We start from the raw sequence: 15,301 nt of genomic DNA on the forward strand, positions 1-15,301 counted from the left end.
CTCTTTTCTAGAATGAGTCAACTGATGAAAAAAAAATCCAATGAACTGAGGTCTATGGACATATCTTCAACATTAAAAATAATATAAAAGGGCTGGGCGCGGTGGCTCACGCCTGTAATCCCAGCACTCTGGGAGACCCAGGTGGGCGGATCACAAGGTCAGGAGATCGGGACCTTCCTGGCTAACACAGTGAAACCCCGTCTCTACTAAAAATACAAAAAAAAAAAATTAGCCGGAAAAAAAAAATTAGCCGAACGAAGTGGCAGGAGCCTGTAGTCCCAGCTACTCTGGAGGCTGAGGCAGAGAATGGTGTGAACCCGGGAGGCAGAGCTTGCAGTGAGCTGAGATCACGCCACTGCACTAGAGCCTGGGAGACAGAGCAAGACTCCATCTCAAAATAAATAAATAAATAAATAAATAAATAATAATATAAAATATAAAAGTATAGTTGTGAAAAAAATACATACTTGAAAAAGATTTACTACAGGAAAACTGAAATACAGTTTCAAAACTTTATGCATTGAGTCAGTAAAAAAATTCAAGTAATCATAGACCTTATAAAAAGAATGACTGACTATTTAATAGAAAAGATGGAAATAAAAAGGAAGCTTGGGGAGATGAGAAAATAATGTTATTTTTAGTAGGAAACTAGAAATTCAATAGAAGAATAGAAATCTGCACAAGATACTGAGGAATAGAAAATAAAGTCAGTGATGTAGTAAACAATAAATCTAAAACGAAATGGAATATGACAGTAGGACAACTATAAAAGACATTATAATAAATATAATTTAATTTAGTAATCTACTATAAGAAAACATTGTGTTTCTGAATGAGAAAATAAAACAAATAAAAAATTAAAAATGCAAAATATTATAAAAGGAATGAATATATTCTGCAATAAGGGACATCCAAATGGAATTTTAAAAAATTTCCTAAATACTTACCAAGAAAAAGTAATGAAAAAAAATCTCAGACATATTCTTGTACATTTTTTTTTAATTTCTAAAATATAAATAACTCAACAGCCAAGAAATTTAGGTACAGTTTAGCCTTAATATGTCTTTGTGTCACTAGTGCCTCAAATTGAACCTGCCTTTTTATTCGCATCTTATAGATGGAGATACTGCAATTCAGAAATATTTAAGTAACTTTTTCAAAGTCATGCAATCCTTGCCCCACAAATGTTCACTTGGCAAAGCTGGGAGGATCTATTATGTTAAATAAGGGCAAGATTGTTGTCAAGATATTTCATGTATGTATTGGGCACATGAAGTACTCAGAGCATGGAGGTAGCATCTCCAAATGTATGAAGGAAAATGATTGTGAAAATGAAACAAAGAAATGGGTGTTTGTGTTCAACTGAAGTGCCAGCTCATTCTACTCAAAGAAGCTCACTTTGAGAGTCAATGGCAAGGGGACTGAGCTGCTGGAAATTATTCCTTATGAGTTCTTGGCATAATGAATATAAATAAATAAAAACTTGTGGTTTATAAATTAATATGTTAAATAGTACGCAAGGATTTATAATAAAAAACAATCATCGCATGCTCTTGCCCTCCTAATGTCTAATTCTCTTAGCAGTGCTTTTAGCAGTTTTGTTTCAATTCTTCTGGCACATGACCTTTTTTTCTCCAAATATATAGTTAGGTAACTATAATAAATAGAGTTACCACTCTTTTTACATCTCTGTTGGTTAAATTTAACTTTTAATAGCTAGTCAGATATTTGGAAACCATTAAACTAATGTATTTCTTGTTCCTCCTTTCTCCTATAGCAATTTAATCACCATAGATTAAACAAGAGGGGTTATCAAGTGGGATATAGAAAATATGATGCAGAGGGTGTCTTTGCCAGACAAGAAGGGGAGTAAATGAAAGTCCTTTCTAGCCAGTAGACTATGGACAACTGGAGAGGAAGAAGCAGTAGAAACACCCATTTCCACACTTTCCCTTAGCTTCCCACCACTAGGGATGCAGGGTGGAGAATTGTGGGAAAACCAATGACAATGAGTCTGTAGAAATGTGTTCTTGAACAAGCACAGCCAGAATAGGCATGGAGGCACAGTGCAGTTAGGAGAGAAAGTGTGTAATTTATGATGTCTGAGTCTTTCTAGACTCCTTTGTAATAAAGAATCGATTCACAAGTTCCTGCATGTCTTGTGGAAGACAGTGAAGTGGCTAAGATGAAAGCCAGCTGGCCTGGCATGGGGGCTGCACCGGCGAGGCTTGAGATGTCCGGACGTCTGAACTGAGCCAGAGGCTGGTGGAGGACTTTGCTGAGACCTGGAGGGATGGCAGCACAAATAGAGCCGAAGTGGGCTTCAGTCAAAAGGAGAGAAATTCAGCAGACCCGACAGAGCTGAGAGAATAAAACACAATTCTTCAATGCAGACACTGGCAGGGGAAGAGAATAGCGTACCCAGCACATAAGGAACAATCCTGAGGAGCCCTGGGGACCCAGGGAACAGGGCACAGGAGCTCACATAGCCCTCTCCTACTGAGAATCTGTATCAAGTTGGTGTTGGAGGGAAGAAAAGTATATGAGGGGAAGGAAATCTTGAAGACAAGGCATTTCTGTGGAATAAATTGAGTTATTGAAAAGAAACAGTTTAAACTGGAAACAATATATTTAATAGGAGCTTTGCTAAAAAGATTAAATCAATTTTGGAAACACACAAATAACTACATGGTTTTTGTACTGCTGCTAAGTGGCAGCATAGTAATATTTTCATACAAATTATATGTTTAAACTTCTAATTATCACTCAATCAATATCTTGTACTTCCTCAATTTGAAAGATGAATATATTTTCTCCTTTGCCTTTTCTTCCACCTTTCTCTTCCTTTCCTCCTGCCAACAGCTGTCTTCTGTACTTTTACAAATATACAAAGTAGATAATAATTACATTTTTAACCATAATTAAATCTTTATAACTTTTCCTTAAAAAACTGATTCTAAAGGTAGAAACTTTGGGAGTCCTCTTCCTGTTTGATCTGTGTATCACTTGGAATATATTTGATCCCCCAGATGGAGGGCCATTGAATTCCTTTTCCAATTTGGAGAGCATCTTTATGTTTGAAGTCCAGAGATCTTGTATTGTTTTTAACTGTCCTGGAGTTTTCCCTGGTTGCTCTGTAGGCCTGCTGGACAGTTGTACAGCTAGGAACTCCCTTCATTAATCTCCTTGGTTAAATCCAGTGTCTCTATTTTATGTTTACACCCTCACTCTTTTTTCAGAGTAAAATCCTTAAATAAATTACTCAAAAAAGATATGTGGGAGATAAATATTGTAACACTTTGTACATATATCTTTATTTTACCTACAGAATTATTAATAAGGTGGATGGATATGGATTTCTGGGTGAAAGTAGATTTCCTACATGTTTGAAAGCATTGTTTCATTGTGTTTTACCTGTAGTATGTCAGGTGGAAAGTGAAATGCCAACGTGATTTTCATTGCTTTGAACATAACCTGTTTTCTCCCTCTTTCTGGATGATTTTTTTCTTGCCATACTGATGTTTCACATTGATATGTCTAATTATAGGTCTGCTTTCATTTGTGCTGCTATAGCTTGGTGGTCCCTTTCAATCTAAAGGCTTGTTTTGTTTTCAGCTGGGGGAAACTTGCTTATTTTATTTATGATTAAAATGACTTCACCTGCTCAATTTACTGGTTATTTTTCTGTTTGTTGCATCTCTCAGATTTTCTGGTCCCAAACTGAAAACTACCCAAATATCTATCACAAATGAGATTAGTACCACACAGAGGAAATACAGGGGAATTCAGTGGAATGCGTGCAATGCTATGAACAAATTTCAGAAATATAATGTTGAGTGAGAGAAAGCAGGCATGAAAGAATACATAAAATATGATTTCAAATATATGAGGTTACACAGACAAACATAAAACTAACTTACGCTGTTAGAATACTGATAATCTTTACTGGGAAAATAAAGACTAGAAGAAGCAGAAAGGTCTCTGGATGTCATGTTGCCCTGTTTCCATATGTGGGTACTAATACACAGATGTGTTATTTGCAAAATTCTTCAAGCTGTATACTTTATAAATATACTTTTTCTGTAATTATACTTGATTAAAGAGTTTAAAAGAGTAACAGTAAACTTGTAAAACTAATGTTTGCAATATATTTGACACAAAATACTCATTCTTTAATAGTTCAAAGAGAGTTCTTAAAAATGAAGAAAAAGATAACATTCTTTAAAAATGTATAAAGGACAAGAATTTTTAAAAAATCACCAATGAACACATGCAAGTGACAAACATTTTTAAAAAGGTTAAAACTCACTAGTAAATAAATAAATGCAAAGTAAAATTGGTATGGTATATACTTTATGTTGGTAAAACGAGAGAAATTCTCATGTTGGTGAAGCTTTGGAAACGTGAACACTGACTATTGCAGAGGAGATTAATGCTGGTAGAGACTTTTTGGAGGATGAATTGGCCATGACAGCCAAAATCCAATAAAAGTGGATGCTCTGTGGCCTGCTGTGAAACTCTAGGAGCTTACCCTTAAGAATTCATTGTGGATGTTTATAAATATTCTACTACATCAATTATTTATCAAAGCCAATTTATCAGAGTTAATTTTTTTAACAACTTAGCCCAGAAATGAGTGATGGGTTAATGAATTTGTGTTAAAGTTTTACAATAGTATCTTGTGTGGGCTTTAAAAACGATGATGCATATGAATATTTCATTACATTGAAAGATGTTCAGAATATATTATTAAAGAAAAAATTCCAAATATGCATTTTTGACACCTCTCCCCCCCGCCATATGGAAATGAAATGGAATAGAACAAGAGAAAATGCTAGGTTTATCTCTCACAGGTGGATTATCCATAATTTTATTTTATTTTTTGATATAGGGTCTCACTCTGTTGCCCAGGCTGGAGTGCAGTGGCATGATCATGGTTTACTGCAGCCTCAACCTCACAGGCTCATGCAGTCCTCCCACCTCAGCCTCCCAAGTAGCTGGGACTATAGACATATGCCACCACATACAAATTGTTTTGTTTCGCTTTACTTTTTGTAGAGACAGGGTATCACTATGTTGCCTAGGCTTGCCTTAGTTTTCTTAATTTATGTTGCTCTCTGAATTTTCAAGTGTTTCTATAATGAACAAAAAAGTATTTATTATATTTAAAAGATAAAGGATCTTCTAAAATTATTGATGTTTTGCTTTAAATGATACATTATTCAGATTCACAGAACTTTTTTTTGCCTTTCTATGAGTAAGTGTTTTCATTATTTTCATTCATAAAGTTTCTGATGCCAACTAAAATCGCTTTAATTTACATATGTTTAAAGAGTTGTTTTTATTCCATTCAAATTTAAGTAATTATGTTTTGAGAAAGAGTAAGAAACAAGTAAAGAAAGAAAATCTTGTCTAATTTACTAAGAAAAAGTCAAATTATATAATCTCTGCACGGAAGCAATGAGCAGACAGATTAATTTTGGGTTTCTCTGCCAATTACCCATGAATACTTCATTCAGTTCCTGAGCTAGGTGCAGAGATCAGACAGGATACTGACTAATTATATGCAGGCTAAAGAAAAGCAGGACTGAGACTTACCAGGCTTTGGAGCCTCTCTAATTTCCTTAGATGGTTTAAGATTTAGTCAATGGCATATGTCAGGCCCTAGAGGGAATGAGGTTCCTAACTAAAAGCTAAAGATTTAGTTATACAATCTTGGTAACAGTAGAAAGTGTGATATTGAAAGTTAAGTGTTATAATTGGAAGTCTAATTTTCTTTAGACTTTTTGCAGCATATACATTTCACTTAATTTTCCATTCATATGCAATAAAACTACTGATGTAAAACAGTTGTGCTATTGCATGGATGCTTTTAAAAGTGTATTCTACAAGTGCATAAAAACCAAGATAGTCTCCTGGGAGAGGCAAGAGGGAAAGTGCAAGAAGTAATATCCATGAAGGCAGTTCTTAGAAATCTATATATTTCAAAATAGTAGTTAACAGTGCTTTGGTGTTTCCCCTGAATTATCTTTTTTTACCCTCTGATTCTGTAAAGTGTACTAATTATGTAAATGTAATCTAATTTACCCCAACTTTCAAATAGTTAACCTAACATTTAATCTCAATCTATGTTTGCGTAGCAGGTATGAATTTCGGTCTATGTGATGTTTTACTTTCAATATTACCTAAGATTTATTTTTATCTCCCATTTTGTCAGCTGAAAGAAATTTAATCTCAGTTAGTTCAGGGTTTACCTACTCCTGGGCCTAGGCTCTCATTAAGTTCCCAGAGGCTGACAGTGCCAAGTCACAGGATGGGAGGGCATCTGTTACTCAGTGTCTCCCTCTATCCAGATGGCACTGCTGGGATGTGTTTATTCCCATCTGGTCTTTAGTCATTGGTCTCTGTAGGTACATGCTGAGTCATCCTTTGTCCTAAGCACTAGACCTTTTAAATTTTTAATCTGCTTTCCTGCCCTTTCCATACCCTTTTGGGTTTTAGTAAACTATGGATCTGACTAGGGTCATTATCACTTTGGTACTACTCTGGGATGTACAGAATCATACTGTCCCCTTGGTATGGAAAACTCTGTCCCTTGGTATGGAAAACTCTGTCTCCTGTATCTCCATATTTTTACATGTAGAGATCAAGCTGACTGTAATCTGTACAACTACCACATAGAGATTTTGTGCATATTAAAAAATGGAACCCCCTCTGGGCAGATCAGCCCTGAGAGCAGAAATGCCCTTCTGTGGATGTGCTTCTTCCAGGTGAGTATACTATCACTCAAGGCACATGCACATGGCTTGCTGAGTGGAAATGCAAGCTGGATTGCTTTTTTCTTTTCTTTTCTTTCCTTTTTTTTTTTTTTTTTTTGTTTTATACAGGGCCTCACTCTGTCACCCAGGGTGGAGTCCAGTGGTGTGAGGCGTGGTCATGGCTCACTGCAGCCTCAACTTCCCAGGCTCAAGTGATCCTCCCACCTCAGCCTCCAGAGTCACTGGGACTACAGATGTGCTCCACTACACATCTGGCTATTTTTTGTATTTTTTTGGTAAGGGTGGGGTTTCACCTGGGTGCCATTTTGCCCAGGTTGGTCTTGAACTCCTGGCTCAAGCAATCCGCCTCCCTTGGCCTCCTAAAATGCTGGGATTACAGGCAAGCTCCATCATGCCCAGCCACACACTGGATTGCAATCTCCTTATTCATCAGGTCCCATGATTCAAAGTATATTTCTTTTTTTTTTTTTCTAATACCCCAAGTCTGCCTCTTTATTCAATACACAGTTGTTTAGGCAGCTGTCAGTATACCCAGCAGTATAATAAACATATTTCTCAATTATATCCAAAAGGCCATTGATGTTTTTGTTAAATGCCTTGCTGATGTCGAAATGCACAATATCCTTGATATTAACTTGATTTCAAGTCTAATACTCTATTTTTAAGGTGAGACTAGATTTTCACAACTTTTGATAGTCACTCCTCATTATTTCTTTTAATCATTGATAGATTTCATAAGTGCTCATAAAACTTTTAACAACCTTCTACAGTTTGCCTTAATTTCAATATCATGCATACAAATATAACATTACTAGAAACAAATGTTCTCTCTTCATTGCCTTCTCTAAAAGTAAATGTTTTCCAGCCCCTCTGATTTGCAAGGAATTATGGTAGATACTATGTGATGTATGGGAAAAAAAACCCACCCAATATGGCATTTTTGAGGGTGTGAGGCTCTGGGAAAGTGTTAAAGAAGGAAAATTATATTTATTTGTCTGGGATATTATAAAATGTTATTTATTTGTAAAAATATACTTATATAATTTTTAGGTCTGTGATATTTTAGGCATATTTTATTATGTTTATTTTTCCCACCAGATTCATGTGGTAGGTATTATAAATTTTATTCTCATTTTATGGATGAAAAAATTCATATCATGAGAGGTTATACTACCCAAAGACATCTAGCTATAATTTCAGACAAATGCATCTTCTTCCAAAGTCAATTCTATTCTATTTAATAATAGTGCTCAATGTTAGTGTATTTAATATTAGCTTATTAAAAAGCACATTCATGGGTCCTATCCCTAGAGATACAGATGCAGTCAGTATAAAGTAAGCACTACGATCTAATTTTTAACAAGTATTCCAAGTGATTTTGATGGAACTACTCTTTAGATCATAGCTTGAGGAAATGTACTAAAACATATGGCCTCAGAAGTGACAGTCTTGTATGGAATTACCAATGCATAAAAAATTACAATAAGAATAAACGGGACTAATTGTACAATGCAGTTACAAAGCACCTTAGAGAACTAGAGACAAAAACTTTGGGTGAAATGTGAGTGGGTCTGGAAGACATTTAATCTGCACATTAAAAGTTGGCTTTGATTTAACAGGAAGATATGATAGAAAGGATCATGCACATATGTATAGAGATAGTAGAAGAAAAATTAAGTTCAGGATGACTACAAGTTATAGTGCAAGGTGAGAGGTATAGAAGATAATATCTTTTGCAATTAGGTTGTACATGGGTCATGCACTCAAAATTCATCTATGCAGAAAACATAGGCTATTTTAGATAATGTGAATCTTCTATTTTTTTAAAGGACCATAGTGATGTTGATCAGCTCTGTTTGCTTCAGATGATAAAAATGGAAGTATTAGGAAGAATGAATGAGGCAGGGGTTACAATCCACTTTAGAAACTCTTGTTTTAGACCATAGATGTATAATAGTATCTGAGAGAATGGAAAGTGAGTAGAATGAAAGGGACAGATCTCAGAATGCTTTCATGTTAAAAATACCCAGATGTACTCATTGACAGTAGCTGCTAAGGAAAGAAAAAAGACTAAAATATTTCTGTAACACAAAACTAAGGTGGCTAAAAAAGTGGTACACAGACAGTAGGCAAGGGATCCTGATATCTGTGGGTTGGTGAGTCAAGTTTAAATAGAGCCTGCAAACCTAGACTACATTTTCAAGCCTAGCATGGCTTTGAAGTAGATAGAAATAAGAAATAATACCTTGAGGAAAACCCAGGGTAAGGAAAGAAGGTGATTTTTTTTTTTTGAGAACTGAGGAAATTTTGTGTGTTTATAGACTGAGATTGAGATAATGAATTAAGACACAGGGTGAAATTAGGGGGCAAATAAGGAAACAAATGATTAGACAAAAAGAAGACAGAATGAAATTAAGATGTTAAATGAAGGGAAAGAATAGATTTCTTTAAATACAAATAATTGCTATGAAGCACTCCGTGTCAGGTCTTAGAATATCTCATTTAATTTTCACAACAACTTTAAGGTATAAATTTGTGAACCCAGAAAATCTGAGACAGGTTTCAGTTAATTTAGAGAGCTTATTTTGCCAAGGTTGAGGACGTGCCCGTGAAGCCTCAGGAAGTCCTGATGACGTGTGTCCAAGGTGGTTGGGGCGCAGTTTGGTTTTATACATTTTAGGGAGACAAGATATCAATCAATATATGTAAGAAGTACATTGGTTCTGTCAGAAAGGCAGGACAACTTGAAGCAAAGTCAGGAAGACTAGAAAATGGGAGGGAGCTTCCAGGTCACAGATAGGTGAGACACAAACAGTTGCATTATTTTGAGTTTCCTATTAGCCTCTCCAAAGGAGGTAATCAGATATGCATCTATCTCAGTGAGCACAGGGATAATTGGAATAGAATGGGAGGCAGGTTCACCTTAAGCAGCTTCCAGCTTGAGTTTTTCCTTAGTGATTTGGGGGGCCCAAGATACTTTCCTTTCATATTTTTTTACATTTATTTTAAATTGGAAGAAAATGAGGTGATAAATAATTGGTTTAAGATTATCCAGTAAGAAAGTGGCAAATCCATATTTTTTTTTTTACTTTTTTATATTGTTTGTTTCCTTTGTGTCACAAGGCAAATAATAATGGTTGAGAAATTATAGAAAACCACTTGAAAAGGGAAAATAATTTGAAGGAATTTGAATTGAGTGTTTTTAACTTTTTAAATAAACAAGATAAAGTCATTTGCTTATAGATTAGGCTGCATCTAGAGATTGGCAAAGGTCTAAATGACTGGGAGATAGTTATTGAAGAGATAATTAATTTTGGATAAATAATAAATAAGAGAATAATTTGTGGTTAATATTCATTAATCAGTTGCAGTTAGATTTTAAGTTTGTGATGAGACCAATTTGTGCAATAACATGAGATTTCTCCTGCTATACTTAGTCATTTCAAATGGAGATGGAGAAACAGAAATATTAACATGGAATTAGGAACTACCAAAGTATGTAAAGCAAAAAATTAATTCTTGGCTGCTTATTCGAGATCACAGCTTAAAGACTGACCATGGTTAGTCTGGTTAAGGAAGTAAATGAGGCCAGAAGAGAAGCTCGGGGAATAGGACCAGATTAAGGGTTTACATTGTGCAGTAAAGGTCAGTATTTGAAGGATTCACACACTGGGAGATTTGGAAGAAACTGATGCTGGGATCAGATCTTGAAGGTTGATCAGTGAGAGGCGATGGTGTGCTTCAAGGTGCTGCTGCATATGTGGGCCGAAGTGGAGAGGATGGGCATTAGAGTTCAGATGTTTTGAAACTTAAGGGCTCTGGTGTTGGAAAGGTTATCCATGTGAACAGTCACTTAAATTATGGTAGAACAAAAAAAGGAGAGCAAATATGTAATCTAGTTGCTAAAACTGAAGAATATGGAGTACTCTCTTGCAAATCATTTAAATGATGGACAGGAAAAACAGTGTAAACATATCATATGGATTACAGAAGAGAGGAAATGGGAAGCCAACAGGAAAGAAAGAAGATGTCAGCTCATTTCTTGTTATTGTGAGAAGAAAATTTGCATAGCACCTTGCACAATTTATGTACACAGTAATTTTATTTAGCTTTAAGATAATTGTGAAGGTGACGGTTTCTGATGAAACAATAACTTATAATTTAATTACAGAGTTACTTAACCACTGCTAGATCTCAAAATATGTATCATTGAGAAATTAGATTTAAATTGAGGTACTTAATTATTTCCATTAACATAGATTATTACAACGGTGATGAAGTGGAAATTTTATAATCTTCAACTTGTGATATGAGTAAATGAAGTAAGATTAGTGAAATTGAATAGACCATAATTGTCAGGATCCATGAGCCAGATACTGCCTATGTTATTTTTCCTGTTTCGGTCCTACTGGGCGACATAAATTATCTTTCAAAAGTTTTGGTACTGACTATGTATAGAAAAAAATGCAACAAAAAGCTAAATATTTGCTACTGAAGAAAAGGCAAGCAAGTTGCAGTTTATTTGGAGCTGGCATCACTCCACAAGTGTTCAAGATTTCTCATTATAACCTCTAACTCAAAAAGATGTTCTGCCCTCAAGAAATAATATCTAAATGTCTATAGTTATTTAGAGTTCAAATAATTTTCAGTTGCAAGTTTTCAGTGGAAAGAATCTCTGTGTTGTTATTTTTTAAGGAGGAAATTTTTATTTTTCATCTATGTAAGCAGGCTCTATTAAAGCTGACAGCATAAGAAGTTTTGGAGAGAACTTCTTGACATCTATGTGATGTGCTCAGAAGAAAAATAATAATTCTAAATTTTAGCCAAATTGAAGCCTATCTAGAAAGAGCTAAATGGACATCCCAGCATATTAATCTCTGGCTTGTTTGGTGCAGCTTACTTTGATAATTACATAAAAAGATTACAGTAACAAAAAATCACACCTTAGTTAAAGGTGTGTTCTCCATTGTAAAGCAGTATTTTGGTTCTGTAGTTCAGTCATAGCAAACGTGACTGAATGAAAATTTAGACAGGTCAGGCCTCAATCTAGAAGAAATGCAAGGGAGAAAAAGTCACTTGTTCATTTTTACTCTAGAAGGAGTAATACTACAAGATGTTTTAATGTTGAATCAACAACTTGCTTTGGATTATATTTTCTAAAATGTAATCCACTACCTGTCTTTTTTCTTTTTCTTTTGAAATAGTTTTAGACTTACAGAAGAGTTGTGAAAATATTACAGAGTTCACATATTCTCTTCCCTCAGTTTCTTCTTTTTACAATTTATAAACCATGAAATAATTATCATTCACATTATTACAATACCATTAACAAAGCTACACCCCGTATTCAAATTTCACTATTTTGGCTCCTAATATACTTTTTCTGTGCTAGGATCTAATCCAGAGTTCCACATTACATTTAATTGTTGCCATAGTCTCTACCAATTTGTGATAGTTCCTCAGTTTCTTCTTCTCTTTCATGACCTTGACATTTTTGATAAGTACTAATGGTTACTTTTTAGGATATCTCTCAATTTGAATTTGCCTTTAGTTTTCTCCTAAGGTTGAGGCTGTACATTTTTGGGAAGAATACCACAGAAGTAATGTTATTGTCCATCTATGCCCCTGCATCATATCAGAGGTATTTATGATGATATATCTTTTTTACTGGTGATGTTAACCTGGATCATTTGGCTAAGGCAGTGTCTGCTGGCTTTCCCACTATTTTTGCCCTTGTAATTGGTTAAGTAACTTCAGAGTGATACAATGTGGGTATGCAATGTTTCTCCTCAAACTTTTGCCCAATTTTAGCAACTTCTTGCCTGCAACAATTATGACCGTAATGTTTGTAGTTGGCCATCTTAAAAAAAGAAAGCACATTTGTTTCTAATAATGGTATATTTAAATGAAAAATGCAAACTCAAATCAGTCAACATTTTGCTTTTTATAGAGTTATCAGATGGCAATCTACAGGTTCGTAGTTTAAGCAATGCATCCTAAAAGAGTTAAAGGATGTGAAGTAATGAAATAGAAATTTTAATTATACTACCTGTATTTGCTGCATAATTGGAATTTCATTTCCATTCTGAATTTGTTGGGAGAAGCAGAAACAGCTTGCTGCTTTAGTGGGCTGGCATGTTTGCAATGAAATGTTCCAAGCTTCTCAGCAGTCAGGTGAATATCCCAGCCTGAGGTCACCTTCACTGTATATCCCTAAGATAAAAGCAATTTTAGAGTATTTTTGATCCTGAGGATGTCCTAATTATCCAGTTCCAGAAATTGCCAATTGAGGCGATATTCAATTCTAACCCTACTTTCCATTTTAGACTATTATTATTAATACTACTATTATTGTTATTAAACAATTTTTACTCTTGTGAAATTTCCCAATTAGTTTAATTAATTGTGTAGTCTCTAGGTTTCTGAATATTTGAGACTCAACAGCACTAATCTTTCTTCTCCACTTCCTTCTTCTTTTATATTATCTTGTTCTTATTGGTGTGTAATTCCAAAGAAACAGGATGGGAGATGATAATTATTTTAAAAGCCCTGAGAAATTTTAGTTTACTATACAGAAACCTAACTTACATTCACACAAAGTTTATTCTATGAAATAATTTTCATAAGTGAGAAAGAATGTAACTATCTGTGAGGGCTCTATGTGTGCCTTTTTATTTGTAATAGTTTTATCTTACCTGCCTAGAACAGCCTCTGACATATACTAAGTTCCCAATAAATATTTGTTAAATATTATGTTAAGTGAAATAGCCAGGAACAGAAAAGTAAGCACTGCATGTTGTCACACACATGAAAGCTAAAAAATGTCAATCTCATAGAACTGAAAAGTAGAACCGAGGATACCGTAAAGGCTGGGAAGGGGAAATCTAAGGGGGGAATAGAAAGAGATTTGTTAAAGGATACAAAATTACAGCTAGATAGGAGAAATGCCTTCTCGTGTTTTGTACCCCTGTAGGATGACTATAGTTTATTATACAGTTTCAAATAGCTAGAAGAAGAATATTGAACTTTTCCAACACAAAGTAATGATAAATGTTTGAGATGATAGATATGCTTATTACCCTGATCTGATCACCGTAAATTATATGTATCCAAACATCACTTTGTACCCCATGAGTATTCACAATTATTATTTGTCAATTAGAAAAATAAAATAAATAAAATTGTGTTCTTGTAGACATAAAACAATTGCTGAGTGAATAAATTAATTTTAGGCAAAATAAAAGCCTCCTAACACCACAAGAGTGATATGCAGAACTGATAGCCCTATCTCTTCTCCTCATTAACATTTTTATTTCTTTAGTTATTTATGAGTATGCATTCATGGTTCTTATTTTACTGTATGAGTTATAATCTGTTACTATCACTATTTATTTTAATCCTCAAATTTTTGGACTGGGCTTTCTTGACTAGAATCTATCTGTTCCTCAGCCGGCTGTGCATGACTGATTTGAATGCCAGCTGCTCCTGGGTTGCAGCTTAATCTAACACACTCCTCGTAACGCACTGTCTATGCTGAAGTGTTTTCAAGTGAGTTACAGACACTGTAACTAACATAAAGGTCCAGTTCTGTAGGGAATCAATTAAAGTTGAAATATGGGCCTCCAAGTGAAAACCATAAGCTTTGAAAAACAAGCATTTTGAAAATGTTTTGAAGCATGAGTATCAGTCAGGCCCTCGATGAATTCAGGTAAGGCTTGTCATTTGATGTATCACTTATTGAAGCACACAATTTCTTTGGTATTTTGAAAAACAATTATTCAAATTTATATGTTTCTTTTTTTTTTTCCTTTGGGAAAAGTCTTTTTAGTTTGAATCTGCCTAGGATTAGAAATAATGAAATGTTCTTTGAAATTAGTCTTTTGCTGGCTTCACTTCTGGTGATTTATGAAAAGTACTGGGACTTGAGGTTTCTTGTTAATTATATCTGTAATAAGTTAGCTATTCAAACAGTGAAAAAATTCCCATGTGCTAATTCAAACTGATCTTGGGAAAATTAAAATCTTTTATAAAGTCTATATATTATAGAATAGGGATGAAATGTAGATGCTGACTTTCTTTAGTAGTTTGCTCATTGTATATCAAATTTTATGTTCATAAAAATGTTTGTATTAACCTCATTTCTCCTGATTATTACTTCATAAATATTATTTTAATAAATTTATAGAAGAGGTCTATAAAATATAAAACATAAAAACCTACAATAATCTCACATTTTTAAACTTCAGAAGTAATTTAGATAAGGATGAACTCAGTTAGATTTTAAATTCAAGGAACGTATAGTATTTCTAAGCCAGTCAAAAATGCTTAGAGCACCCACAAACATGGTAATCATAATTCCATCTTAATTCTGTTTTTTTCTTTCTGTGAGCTATTAATTGCCTTTTAGAGAAAAAGTAAAAATGAAGAGGGAGATATGATGGCAGAATATAATTTCTCCTAATGCTTTATAGCTCCAGCCTACTCATTTTCATACTTTCATTTAACTCTAACAACAGTCCTAT

This window comes from Pan troglodytes, chromosome 3 (assembly GCF_028858775.2).
Source record: "Pan troglodytes isolate AG18354 chromosome 3, NHGRI_mPanTro3-v2.0_pri, whole genome shotgun sequence".
Lineage (NCBI taxonomy): Eukaryota > Metazoa > Chordata > Mammalia > Primates > Hominidae > Pan > Pan troglodytes.